Source organism: Triticum aestivum, chromosome 5B, assembly GCF_018294505.1.
Source record: "Triticum aestivum cultivar Chinese Spring chromosome 5B, IWGSC CS RefSeq v2.1, whole genome shotgun sequence".
NCBI lineage: Eukaryota > Viridiplantae > Streptophyta > Magnoliopsida > Poales > Poaceae > Triticum > Triticum aestivum.
In genome coordinates, this window is record NC_057807.1 from 145,415,423 (window position 1) to 145,430,395 (window position 14,973).

Below are 14,973 nucleotides of genomic sequence, written 5' to 3' on the forward strand. Positions count from 1 at the left end.
AAAGCATTAACACATAGTGAATACATGAACTCCTCAAACTACGGTCATCACCGGGAAGTGTCCCGACTTCTGTCACTCCGGGTTTGCCGGATCATAGCACGTAGTAGGTGACTATAACTTGCAAGATCGGATCTACAACATAGATATAATGGTGATAACATAAATGGTTCAGATCTGAAATCATGGCACCTGGGTCCAAAGTGACAAGCATTAAGCATGGCAAAGTCATAGCAACATCAATCTCAAAACATAATGGATACTAGGGATCAAGCCCTAACAAAACTAACTCGATTACATGATGAATCTCATCCAACTCCTCACCGTCCAGCGAGCCTACGAAGGAATTACTCACTCTCGGTGAGGAGCATCATGGAATTGGCGATGGAGAGGGGCTGGTGATGACTAAGATCGAATATCCCCCTCTCCAGAGCCCCAAATGGACTCCAGATCTGGCCTCCCAATGAAGAACAGGAGGTGGCGGCAGCTCCGTCTCGTGAAATGTGATAATTCTTTCTCCCTGATTTTTTTTCTTTGAAAATGTGATTTTATAGTATTAGGGTTGAGGCCTGCGGGGCCACCAGGTGGGTACAACCCACCTGGGCGCGCCTGGAGGGGGGCGCCCTGGTGGGTTGTGCCCACCCAGATGCCCCCCTCCGGTGGTTCTTGGCTCCAGAAATTCTTTTTTATTGTATAAAAAACCCTCGCAATGTTTCATTCCAATCCGAGAACTTTTATTTCTGCACAAAAACAACACCATGGTAGTTCTGCTGAAAGCAACGTCAGTCCGGGTTAGTTTCATTCAAATCATGCAAATTAGAGTCCAAAACAAGAAGAAAAGCGTTTGGAAAAGTAGATACGACGGAGACGTATCAGCATTCCTATTGGCACATATATTGAGAAAGTGAGATTACTATAATAGCGGCACTAGTTGATGAAACATACACTAACAAATAGAAGCATTCTCATTATCTTAATGGGTAAAGTTAGTAACATAGTAGCCTTGCTTAAATAGAGATATTATTTTATTTTATCAGTGCCAATTAGCTCAAGACTCAAAGCATTGCCATGTATTATAGCTTGCAAAGATTTAACGTGCAAAGCTACAGGACTTTCTCGTGACAGTAGCAAAACAGTAGCACCATAGAAATAGAGATCACAACACACTAATCTGGATGAAGGCCTTAGGTCGGTACCAACCTGAGCAAGAAAACATATTCAAGTAGTCCCATAAGAGAAGATAAAGCACTGACTGGAATAATTCGATAGTATATATTTTTGTGCACTTCCAATGTATGGTTGACATCACTCTTGTTTACCATTGGTGAGATTATATCGAGAGATTATCAAGAACTTCCAGCAGAGTTAAAGCACTGGCTGGGATACAGTTCATTGTATCCTCTTGTGTAGATCCACTAAAATGTATGATTGACACAACATGATCCTTGTTTGCACAAGTAGGAACAAGGTGAAACCATTATTAGCTTAATGAGGAAGGATAGAAATACAATAGCATATTACTTTAACAATAGCATCAAATCATGATGACAATAAAGTAGCAAAACATCGGCTCATTGAACCAGTGGCAATAAATTGACATGCAAAACAATAGCATTACTATCTCATGACACTTCCAAGATACCCTCCCGGCTCCACCACATGGTCTACCTGCACAGACACACACACATACATGATTAAGCATGAGGTGCTACTAAAGATTTGTTCAATTCCGACAGGACAATTAGGCAGCGATTAATTAGTGTTGCTTAAGTACTCCTAATTGATTAGTGTTCTGGTCATACCAGTGTGTAAAGTGTTTCACCTTTATTTCCTTTTTTGAACAAGAGACCGGTTGGATGGCCAATCTGTACTACTTTCACCCCTTTCTTTCATGTTTGTACCAAGTCCTATGTACATACTACATCTTTTCCCCTTCCTATCTTGTTTGAACCAAGTACTACAAGATTCGACTCCACAAAGTAGCTTTACCTCTAACAATAGAAAAAAATTAGGTGGCGTTGGACAATCCAATCGAGCCTAGCTACGTGGGGAGCTGAGAGGTAGAAAATGATGCACATGCAATGACATAGCGAGCTGGGGACGTAGAGCTAGGCCAGTTTCAAAGGAAGATATACCTGAAGGTCGTCGGGGTGTGGCTAAGTGGGGGGTGGGAGGCCAGATCCACTGACACTACGGAAGCGACCAAGGGATCGGAGGACCTCCCGTGCTAGCGCTCGGCCAGAGATAATGGAGCGACCGGCAGTGGGTCTCCTCCCTCGCCGTCAACAATGGCCTAAACGCTGCCCCTCCTCTCCTTCCCCGACAGAGGGGATGTGTCCGGATCTGTAACCAGCAGTGAGGATAGAAAGACAGTGTGACCACGACTATCTTGTTTAGATCTGGAGAGGATGGGAGTGTGTGAATAGAGCAACCCTAGCCACCAAGCACGGAGGCTCCTACCTATATATATACAGGTATAGTGGGGTAGTTTTTTTTCACTCCATCAGAACAATCATTTTAAATTGTGTACGTGTGAGGTCGATGCTTTTTTTAAGTTGTTGACTATTTTTCCGATAGCTACCCGCTTATTCCAAGCGGTGTGCAGGGGTGGATTAATGAGTTACTCGGCTCATTAACTTCGTGCTCGTTAAGGCTCGACTCATTAAGCTCGGAAAGATTAACGAGCAAAAAACCCTGCTCGGCTCGATTCGTTTGAAGCTTGTTAAGCCAGTGAGCGCTCATTAACAATTTTTTTCACGTTAGATGAAACATGTGTTGTGTTGTTACTAATGAACTTAGCGTGCAACTTCTTGGCTCGTTCATTAAGCTCGTTAAGAAATTGATGATTGGCTTTGTTCATTAATAAGCGACCCATGAGCATAACAACCCGAACTATCGAGGGCTCATTAAGCTCGCGAGCTACGAGCTTTTGTCCCAGCCTTAACGGTGTGCAAGGTCGCACTTTGTATCATTCACATTTTGTACCAGACCCTCCATTAAGTGAACAACCACCGCCTCATAAAATTTTTGAACAAGCCCATGGCTCAAATTATCGGAAACATGGGCTGCACCAACATGCATTATTATTTATATTTTCGATGTGGGAGTACAGTTAATCCTCAAAAATAATGTGAGAGTACAATTTTTATGGAGTACTACTATTGTCAGCTCCTCCTCTACCATCCAAACTCTATGACTAGCCGCTCTATTACATTGTTTCACGGACATGTGGGACATCAAGCATTCGGGCCCGCATGCCATCCACCAAATCACGGCGAGGTGCTACAGTCGAGACTCACCAGTCACACCGGTGTGGATGTCATGACCCGTCATATCACAAAACCCACACCTTTACCGGCAGTGGTAAAGTGGCCTCGAAGTTGGACGGTATGAAGTGACCATCATTTCACAGAACGCTCGTTGAAGCCCTTTCTCCCCTATCTTGAAGAAAACCTTACTCCGGGCTACTCACTTCTACCATTTTCTTTTGTACCAACGAAAGAAAGATGGGTGAATCAGTGATGCTACTCTATTTTCATTCCAACAATATTATTTTTGCGAAGCAATGATCGATTCTCACTGCCTATTCTTTTCTCGTTTTCATTGCGATTGTGGTTTCGTTTCGATTGCTTTTTGTTTGTCAGTTTATTGATGGATCCTGGAGCACTAGGCAAAGAGTTGCCGACAGATAACCCACTTGAGACAGAGATCTCCAGGAAGCGAGCACGGGCCAACGAGTTGGCGATGTTGGCGGGCCAACCCATGGAGATGAAAGACTCCAAGAAACAAGCACTGGACAAAGAGTTAACAACGTTGGCGCACGAACTCCTGAACAAAGAAAGGTAGAAAAACAGCAAGGGCCCCATCGTTCCTACCCCAGAAACTCCAATGGCCACCTATGAGAGGCTCAAGGTTGGGTTTGAGGAGACAGACACCATTGAGAAGCAATATTTCCCTAGCAAGGCGATGGCCCCTTCAAGAAGATGGCCCCCGGAGGGATGGGATCCCCCGATGAGGTGCACAAGGTAAAAAAATGGCTTACCAAAGTTGTGGTTTCTGATTATTGGCAATTTGCTTGCTAATATGTTGGGGTTGTGCAGGTGCCGGTGGACATCCTTGATGATTCCGATGTCGCGGTCCGTCCTGTGGACATTGCCCCAGAGATCAATTCACATGCCATTGTCCGTCCTGTGGACATCACCCCAGAGATCGATTCCCATGTCGGTGTCCGTCCTGCCCCAGAGACCAATTCCCATGTCGTTTTCCGCCCTATGGACATTGCCCCAGAGACCGATTCCCATGCCGTTGTCCGTCCTATGGACATTGCCCGAGAGATCGATGACAAGAAATAGTTGGTCGCGCTAATCTTTCGACGTAGTTTGCATTGTGTTTCATTACTAGAACGATGCGTGTTATCAAACCATTTCAGGGCTAGTGCATTGCCTTCTGTGGGTGGTACTTGCTACTTTCGTTTGATAGTGAATCATGCAAACCCTCTCCGAGTTATGGAAACAGATGTATCCTAACCAGCTTTTGATGTAATATATGACATGCTTAGATGTAAGTTTCAACTGTTATCATATAAGCAGGGCTTGTTGGCTAATTTTTTTATGATTCTTGGTGTCAAACCTTGATTGGTTCTGTGCTGTGTTAGTAGGCTAGCTACTTTGATAGCTATACTACTTGCAAACACTCACCAAAGAGAAACATTGGGGCTGATGAGCTCATGGTACGCTTATAGGTCTGGTCGTCGTCGGCCAATAGCCCAAGCTCCTAAAATTGTAGGCTTAGCGATCGATCAAACAATACTCCACAATTATACATTAATTCACATCAAACTCAAAGAGTTGGTTCACGGATACACTCACATTAATAGCCAGCATTCGAAACAAAATTGGCACGTACTTGTAACATGCGTGAATGTGTAATTTTTTTTCTGGAAGTGTGAATGTGTAGTGACGTCGTACTTTTAGAGTGGCTACAGAGAGTGTGTACGTGTGCAGAGAGGGGTTGTTGAATGGAGAGAGATCTAGAGAGAGAGATAAAGGCCCTCCGTTTCTTTCTAGTTGTCAACAAAATCATAGCAGTACAGAGACATACAAATCCTAGAACATTAGTGTTAGGCGGGCTAGTTTGTCCTAGTGGGTTTGAGTGATATGACGTGCTACAGTGGCGTCTAGACTTCACGTGTCGTAGCAGTATTGCTGGTACAGTAAGTTTTCTTGAAGAAGCGGAGTTAACGAAGTCATGATGGTTCCTTCATCCGAGCAGATTAAAGTGGGAAAGGTTAGTCCTACGATTTGACGGCTCATTAGTCATTTATTACTGCGGCGCTACGACTGGGGTGAGTTTCCCTTGCACTATTGTGTGATGCACTCTAATTTTGGTGCATGGCAAGTGGACGAGGATGGTTGACGTCCGACATGTTGGCGAATGAAAGTATTCTTTCTGATACAAAGGACGAGCAAGGAAACCGGGCGGTATTATGTCAGTGCTCTTTTATACTATTTATTGTTTATTTTTATGAAAGCTATTGTCTCCACTCTTGCGATGGAGGAGTGTGAAACAAGGAAGCCCAGTGAACTTGGCATGTCCACAACTCCCTCCTTCCGTGAAAGACTATACATATAGATATTTACACATTGACCAAGAGGAACCAAAACTCCAAGGCATAATTAATGCCCAAAAGTACCAGTCTTATGTGTGCATGCGACCATTGAGAGAACAAGATTAAATGAAGGTTATTGCATGATGTAATTAAGGATAGACATGCAGCCTATAGCTAGAGCACAAGTTGCTGCATTAGTCAATCAATACCGACTAGATTAAAGGCTAAGTGCATTGGAAGTGTAGATGTACACTCTTTTTTGGAAAAATTTCTAATGCTAGATGTACAGTTTCCACGGGTCAAGGGAGTAGTTCATAGTAGTACTACTTGGCTTAGCAAACGATCAGAAAATAGTCCACAATTATACATTAATGTACAGACGCGATGCATTCCAAGTTCAATATTCACATCAAACTTAAAGAGCTGGTTCACAGATACATTCACATTAGGGCATCTCCAAAGGCAACCCACAAAAAACCTCCCGCATCCATCCGCAGACATAGATGTGGGAGGCAGCCATCCAACGCTAGCCACATACGGTTTCAAAACAACTCAAACTAACCAAACATAATTCATGCAAACACGGACGAATTTCATGCAAACTCGACCAGATTTAATACAAACCAAACGCAAATGGTTACATTTGGACATATTTTAACTAACATGTTAAAACCATGTGCACATACGATCGCACGGAGCTCCACTCCCACGACACAGAAACACTACACTAGGATATGGTCGGCCAGACTAGGTTGGTCTAGGATAAAGAAGAAATCGGGCACGTCACCGGCTATACAAGCCGGCGACGCGCCGGCGGTGGCCTTCCTAGGACCCAAGCGGCAGCGGCTTCCTATGTTCTAGTTTCCCTCAAAGTTGCCAGCGGACGTGGACGCGGATGCGCTGGCCACTTACTCGTCGATCTCCTCCGTGCACCCCCCTTCTCTATCTGTCTGCATGGTGTGGCTACGCGCGCATTGATGCTGGATGGCGCGGTCGTAGGCACTGGAGGGGCGGTACGAATCGGCAGCGTCCATGCCCGTGCCGCCGTGCTCCCCTCTGTGTCAGTCTGGAGCAACTCGCCACTCCTCCGCGAGCTAGCTTGGAGCAACGAGTTGCTGAACCACGCGATGGATAGGGGGGGCAACTTGCTCCGTCGTCCTAGGGGAGGGAGGTGGAGCATCGAGCTATCTTGATCATATCTGGCAGGCTCGGTGGGCCACCCAGCCGGCTTTTATGCCTGAGTCGTCTTAATGTGAAACGGCACGCTCTACAACAGCATGAGAGCATGGTTAATAGTATAGCTAGGTGCTGGCTATATGAGCATGCCAAGTCATCAAGAGTTAGCCTTATTAATTACTCATACAATAGTGTTGACTATAAGGTTGGTTGTAAGGTTACAACTGTTTCTCACTTTCTCTCTATCTCTTTCCTCTCAAATGTTTTTACCTAGGAGCATGTGTAGAGATGGGCTCTTGCATTACAACCCGCTCCTTCACTTTCTCAATGCCTCTCTCCTCCACATAAGTGGGCTTATAACCCACTATTGTACTTGCTCTGAATGCGGGCAGCTGGCATCGGGCGGGAGCGCGAGCGGGAGGGGGGTTGGTGGGGTGTGGCTAGATCTCAGTTGACTAAGACTTAACAAAATCTCAATCAAGTGACAGAACATATAAAAAAGAAGAAGAAAAATTGCAAAAGAAAATTTCACATGAATCTCCATGTAAGATTTAATAAATATAGCATTGACTGACACTTCATAGAGTCTCAGTCGACTAAGACTTAGCAATCCTGTTTTTGGTGGTCCAGGGTGGTCAGAAGCGGTCTTAGGAGCAGTTCGGACTCCTGCATGGCCCACCTCACATTATCACATATTTCTTGGACTCCATGTGTGGCGGGCGGTCAATCTCTTCTCCCTCCCCGTTTCTCTCTTCTCAGCCGACACTCTGCAGGCGATTAGATTCAGCTATCGTTGGTTTATTCAATTACAGTCCCACATGTCAGTGAAAATGCAAGACAATGCATGTTCCCTTTGGTGAGCGACGTGCCAGACCGACTGTGGGGGGTGCAACGCGAACGCGACAGGTGTGCTTTTAGTTTGCCGCATTTTCCTTTTGAACTTGCAAAGTGTAACATTTGCTATTCTTTTCTTTTGCTTGTTCGTGCAATCGATTGATAGAAATCCACAACAAAATGGCAAGGGCGGGGCTTTCCCGCGCGTTAGCTGGGCTAGTTTGCCTAGTGGGTTTGAGTGATATGACGTGCTACAGTGCCGTCATGTCCTCGCGTGTGGTAGCAGTATTGCTGGTACGGTAAGTTTTCTTGAAGAAGCAGATTCAACGAAGTCATGATGGTTCCTTCATCCAATGACTTGAAGATTTTGTTAACTTGACTTGATGACTTGAAGATTTTTTTCTTGACTTGATGACTTGAAGTTTTTTTGAAACAAGGTGATGACTTGAAGATTGCTCACATGCCTCCTGCGGATTGATAAGGACATGAACGGTATGGTAGAGCATCTCCACTTGTTCCATTTTTATGCAAGCAAGCGTCTCCACTCTTATGAGGGAGGAGTATGAAACACGACAACAATGTGATATGACCGTCCGTGTAGCTGTCCCAATGAAAACTGAGTACTCTCCAAGTGTATTTGTGCGCACCCAGGTAGCATCACGGGGGTCGAACACGCCGCCTTCTAATACATCTCCAATGTATCTATAATTTTTGCTTGTTCCATGCTGTTATATTATCATTCTAGGATGTTTTACAATCATTTTGTAGCAACTTTATATCATTTTTGCGACTAACCTATTGACATAGTGCCCAATGTAGTTGCTATTTTTTGCTTGTTTTTTACATTGCAAAAAATCAATACCAAACAGAGTGCAAACACAACAAAACTTTTGGGAGAATTTTTCTGGACCAAAAGACACTTGTTGGGCCCAAGAAGTACCAAAGGGGGGCTCTGAGGGGAGCACAACCCACCAGGGCGTGCCTGGGGGCCAAGGCGCGCCCAGGTGGGTTGTGCCCACCTTGGTGGCCTCCCACACCGCCTCTTCGCCCTATAAATCCCCAAATATTCCAACAACCCTAGGGGAGTCAACGAAACACAATTGTATCTGCCACAAGTTCCAGAACCACTAGATCCAATCTAGACACCATCACGGAGGGGTTCATCATCCTCATTGGTGCCTCTCCGATCATGCGTGAGTAGTTCATTATGGACCTACAGGTCCGTAGGCAATATCTAGATGGCTTCCTCTCTCTCTCTCTCTATCTATCTATCTATCTCTCTCTCTCTTGATTCTCAATACAATGGTCTCTTGGAGATCTATTTGATGTAACTCTTTTTGCGGTGTGTTTGTTGGGATCCGATGAACTTTGAGTTTATGATCAGATCTATATATCCATGAAAGTTATTTGAGTCTTCTTTGATATCCTATATGCATGATTAGTTATAGCCTTGTATTTCTTCTTCGAATCTTTGATTTATTTAGGCCAACTAGATCGATTTTCCTAGCCATGGGAAGAGGTGCTTTGTGATGGGTTCGATCGTGCGGTGTTCTTTCCCAGTGACAGAAGGGGCAGCGAGACACGTATGCATCGTTGCTATTAAGGATAACAATATGGGGGCTATTCCTACATGAATATATCTCGTCTACATCATGTCATCGTTCTTATTGCATTACTCCGTTTCTCCATGAACTTAATACACTAGATGCATGCTGGATAGTGATTGATGTGTGGAGTAATAGTAGTAGATGCAAGCAGGAGTCGGTCTACTAATCTTAGACGTGATGCCTATATATTGATCATTGCCTGGATATCATTATAATTCTCTACAGTGTGGTAAATTTTCCGAATTTTTTGAGTTAAATAACGATGATTCCTCTTGCATTCTTTACGGACTGTTCTGTTTAGACAGATTGTTGTTATGTTTGCATTGTTTGCATATGTTTGCTTGTTTAATGATTCTATTTGAGGAGGAGTGTTAAATATGCAGAGGCATTTAGTAGGCAATATCAAATAATAATTTTAGTGATTTTATACAGTAGAGAATGATAAGGTTTTGCATGGGTTTATACTAACTTATCTCACGAGTTCTTGTTGAGTTTTGTGTGGATGAAGTTTTTAAGATTCCGGGAAACTATGATATGAAAGGAATTAAGGATACACAAAAGCTCAAGCTTGGGGATGCCCAAGGAATCACTAATTAATATCAAGAAGTCTCAAGCATCTAAGCTTGGGGATGCCCCAATTGGCATCCCACCTTTCTTCATCAACAATCATCGGTTAGCCTTAGTTGAGCCTAAGTTTTTGCTTCTTCACATGATATGCGCTATCCTTGCAATGTCATTTTATTTTGTTTTGCTTGTTGTTTGAATAAAGTACTTAAGATCTGAAATTTTATTTATGAGAGAGAGTCTTCACATAGCTACTTAATTATTTGACTACTCATTGGTCTTCATTTATATCTTTTTGGAGTAGTTTGTCATTTACTCTCGTGCTTCACTTATATCCCATGAGTAAATGGTTGAATGAATTGAATATCATAAATCTGAAATTATATATGTTTTTTTGGAACATAGACGCTAGAGGCGTCCGCTTTAAATTAATAAAGCCACCAGGCAGCATCCACACCAACTTAAGTCTTACAAACCAAATAAAACAGTCTGTGAGCCGAAGGCTCAGGATATAACTAGGAAGGGACAGACATTAGGTCTAGTTCACAAAAGCGGAGAATCAAGAAGATAGATAGCTTAAAGGAAGAGTCTCATGGTCACGCAGTCATCCCGTCTTGTCACGCCTTCACCATGGTCATCTTGATCAGCTCCATAGTCTCCTTCATGCGATCCTCGTCACGCTTCTTCCCCAACGGCGCCCATACCTGAAGGAAAATGTGACATTTGAAGATAATATCAGCGGGGTGGGCCGGGAACTTATGCTCAATCGTAATTTTGTTTCGAACCGACCAAAGGGACCACAGCAGCGCCCCAACGCATCGCCAAATTATCCTGGCATTAACCCCACGCTGCGTTGTTAAGATAGAAAGTAACTCGTGGCTAGATTGTGGATTCCAATTTTGTTTGAAAGCGTCTCTAACCGCACTCCAAGTGAATCTAGCGAGCGCACATCCAAAGAACACATGATTTGCGTTTTCCCCTAAACCACAAGTGGTGCATGTTCCGTCCGCCGGCCCATTGCGTTTGGCCACATTATCGGATGTTGGTAAGCGGTTTTGAAACATTTGCCACAAGAAGATCTTGATTTTGAGAGGGGTACCGGCCTTCCATAGCCCCCTAGCTATGTCTAGCATAGTACCCTTGGAAAGCTTGTCGTATAAGGACTTGACCGTAAACTTCTTGGAAGAGGTCAACTTCCACATAATCATGTTCGTCTCATTACTACGTGTCAGACCACCCAAGTCAGCAGCTAACAAGTCCCAGCTGGCGGCCTCGTCGCGTCTAGTGTCCTAATAAAGGATATAGCAGGCGGATGGACACGTAGCGCATCGGTCACCAAAATGTTGGTGTCCGTTGCCAGTTGGTACAGTTCTGGGTGGGAGTGCCACAGCGGTCCCTGACCCCACCAATGGTCGAGCCAGAAACGTGTGGACTTGCCATCGTTCACACAGAATTGCGCACCCACTGTGAAAGACGGTCGCACTGCTTGGACCCCATTCCAAAAGGCTGAACTGTTGCTCTTAGCGTTGAACAAATTCCCATCCGGGAAATATTTAGCCCAGAGGATGTCGGCCCAGAGTCCCGACTCATCTTGGGCCAGACGCCACCACCACTCAGTGAGCATGGCCACGTTCATGAGTTTAGAGTTCATAACATCCAGACTGCCGAATTTTTTAGGCCTACAAACCGCTGCCCATTCACTAAGTGGTATTTGCGCTTGGTCCCAGCTCCTTCCCAAAAGAATCGAGAGTGCGGAGTGTCAAATCTAGCATGAACCCCATCCGCTAGTAAGAACATTCCCATTATGAAAAGCGTGAGGAAGGACAAGCTCGAGTTAGTGAGAATAAGCCGAGCCGCCGAGGACATAAACCTGCCCCTCCAAGGGCTCACCCGATTTGCGACCTTCCCATATAGAGGCTCCCGTTCCACAATGGAAAGTTTCTTGGTCGAGATCGGGAGGCCAAGGTACTTAATCGGGAAGCTCCCCAGCCTGCAATTAAGTAGATTGGCAATCCGAGCCCTTTCAGGATCATCCACCCCGATGGTGATCACTTCGCTCTTCAAAAAGTTGATCTTAAGCCCCGATAAAATCTCAAAAGCGAGCAACAGTAGCTTGATGGTAGCTATCCTGTGATCGTCGGGCTCGAACAAGAGCATCGTATCGTCTGCGTATTGCAGGTCCGTAACCCCACCAGGTATGAGGGGGGCACTAGCCCTTTAACGTGACCCGCTACACGCGCTTTGTTAATCATGGCCGCCAAGGCATCCGCAACAAAGTTAAAAATGATAGGCGAGCTTGGGTCTCCTTGCCGGAGATCCCGTTTGTTACGGAAAAATTGCCCATTGTGCCATTGATAGTGACCGATGTGTGCCCACTACACAAGAGGTGCACAAAACCTGCCTCAAAACCCTTTTTGAGGAAGACCTCTTGCACAAACTCCTAGTTCACGCGGTCATATGCTTTCTCGAAATCTAATTTAAGGAGCACGCCTTGGGCCCTAGTGCACTTTAACTCGTGAACGATTTCTTGTAGTGCAATTGGGCCCTCAAGAATGTTTCGACATTTAAGAAAACATGTCTAACTAGAACTAATGACCCGTTGAGCGACCGGGGCCAATCGTGATGCGTAAGATTTCGCACAAATTTTGAAAGGAACATTAATCAAGGTGATGGGTCTAAAAAGCTTAATGTTATCCGCCCCTTTCACCTTAGGAATAAGGCTAATGGCACCATAATTCAGGCGAGAAAGGTCAACCGTACCCAGCGCAAAGCCATTGACAATATCATAGAACAGATGCTTAAGGCAAGGCCAAACTTCTTAAAGAACTCGACAGGCCACCCGTCCGGTCCGGGCGCCGTGCTCGTTTTCATGCCATCTAGGGCCTGATCTATTTCCTCGGGCAGAAAAGAAAGAGCAAGCCTGCCATTCTCCTCTGGAGAAACACGCTTCGTTTGATCCCACAGATCATAGTGCAAGCAAAGAGGTTTTTCGTCGGCCGTCCCCAAAAGGCCTATGAAAAACTCGTAAATATGAGCCACGATTTGTTCCTGCGTCAACAGGAGCCCGTGATCGGACTATAGACGAAGAATGGAGCACTTCCGTTTCCTCCCGTTCGCATAAGCATGGAAGTATCCGGTGTTTGCGTCTCCTTTCGTGACCCATTTGACTCCGCCCCTACGGCGCCAATACTCCTCCTCTGCGCGCAAAATCGCCGTGACTTGGTTTTCCAAGGCGTACCTATGGGCCCACTCGTCCGCCGAGAAACGGTGGCGATATGCTTCTGCATCTAACAGCGCAATTGCCTCTACATTACGCATGCAATCTTTCTTGGATTCGCTACCGTGGTTAGCGCCCCACCCGCGCAAGAAGGCACGAAGCTTGCCTGCAGCCGCGTTCCACCCGAGCAAATTATATATGTTTCATATGCTTATCCCATGGGGAGTAATGACTTCACATATAAGAAGTAGAGGTGGTAAATTTATTGAAAGTTAGCAAACATTGTATTGGTCACTTGAAAAAATCATGAAAGAATATTGAAGGAAGAGAGATTTCACATATAAATATACTATCTTGGACTTCTTCTATGATTATGAGCCCCATTAATTATTTTCAAACCCGAGCAAATTAGTTGAAGTTGGACAAGGAAGACAACATAATGAGTTATGCTTGGGTATATTTGTATAGAAGTTATGTTGTTATGGATCCTCCAACATGTGGTGCTTCCTATTTAGAATCCTTTGCTAGCCAAAATTTCTGTACTAAGCGGGTGTACTGCTTGTGCATCCAAATTCCTTGAACCAAGTTTCTTCCATGAGTGTCCACCATATCTACCTATATGCGGTATTTACCTGCCGTTCCAAGTAAACTTTCATGTGCCAAACTCTAAACCTTAAAAGAATAATCTGTTTTGTATGCCCGAATCGCTCATGCAACTAGGGGCTGTCAGTATCTTCCATGCTAGGTGGGTTATTCTCACGATGAGTGGACTCCACTCATCATTCACAAGAAAATGGCTGGTAATTAGGCTGCCTAGTCCTATGATTAAAAGATCAAAAACAAAATCGCAAATAAATTAAACAAAACTCCCCCAGGATTGTTGATAGTTGGACGGTACCCGTTGTTTCAGACCAGCCATGGAATGTGATAATTGGTGGAGGGGGAGTAAAAACTTTACCATTCTGTTTGGGAACCGCCTATAATGTATCTAGTATGGAAGATATTGGGAACTCTTGGTTGTTATGTTGACAATGAAAGCATACCTCTCAAAATTATTTTCATCTCGGTTTTAAAAGCTTCGAGCTCTAGCACCTATGCAAATCCCTGCTTCCCTCTGCGAAGGGCCTATCTTTTACTTTTATGCAAGAGTAAGTAGTATTCCTTCTCATTCCAACCTACTCTCTAGTTGGCAAGCATCTTGTGATGGGGAAAGATCTAAGCATATATGGCCATTCAAATATATTTGATCATGAATTAGTATGGTTGACAATTATCTATATGATAAATAAGTTGGGAGGCGAAACATTAAGCCCCTATCTTTCTCTGTGTTTGATGGATGCTATTTTTTCTAAAATAATGCTTTGAGTGGTAGCAATCATGGAAGACTATATGATAGTTGAGTATGTGGGATTTGCTAAATCAAAGCTCTTACATAGACCCTTCCTGAAAATAAGATGAATTGCAATTGTTTGATGACTGAGAACATAGTTTGTTAGTTTTCAAGAAAGATTATGATCTATGCTTTAACATGTGAATATCTTGCTACTTGATCATGAGAAGCTTTATGATATGAGCTACTGCTATGATATATAATGATGCTAGAAAAAGTGATTGAAATTATCATTGATCGAACTTGTGCACTTTATAGCATTCCACATCAAAAAATTTGTTTTTATCATTTACCTACTCGAGGACGAGCACGAATTAAGCTTGGGGGTGCTTGATACGTCTCCAACGTATCTATAATTTTTTATTGTTCCATGCTATTATATTATCTATCTTGGATGTTTTATATGCATTTATATGCTATTTTATATGATTTTTGGGACTAACCTATTAACCTAGAGCCCAGTGCCGGTTTTTGTTTTTTTCCTTGTTTTTGAGTTTCCCAGAAAAGGAATATCAAACGGAGTCCAAATGACTTGAAAATTTACGGTGACTTTTTATGGACCAGAAGAAGCCCCCGAAGC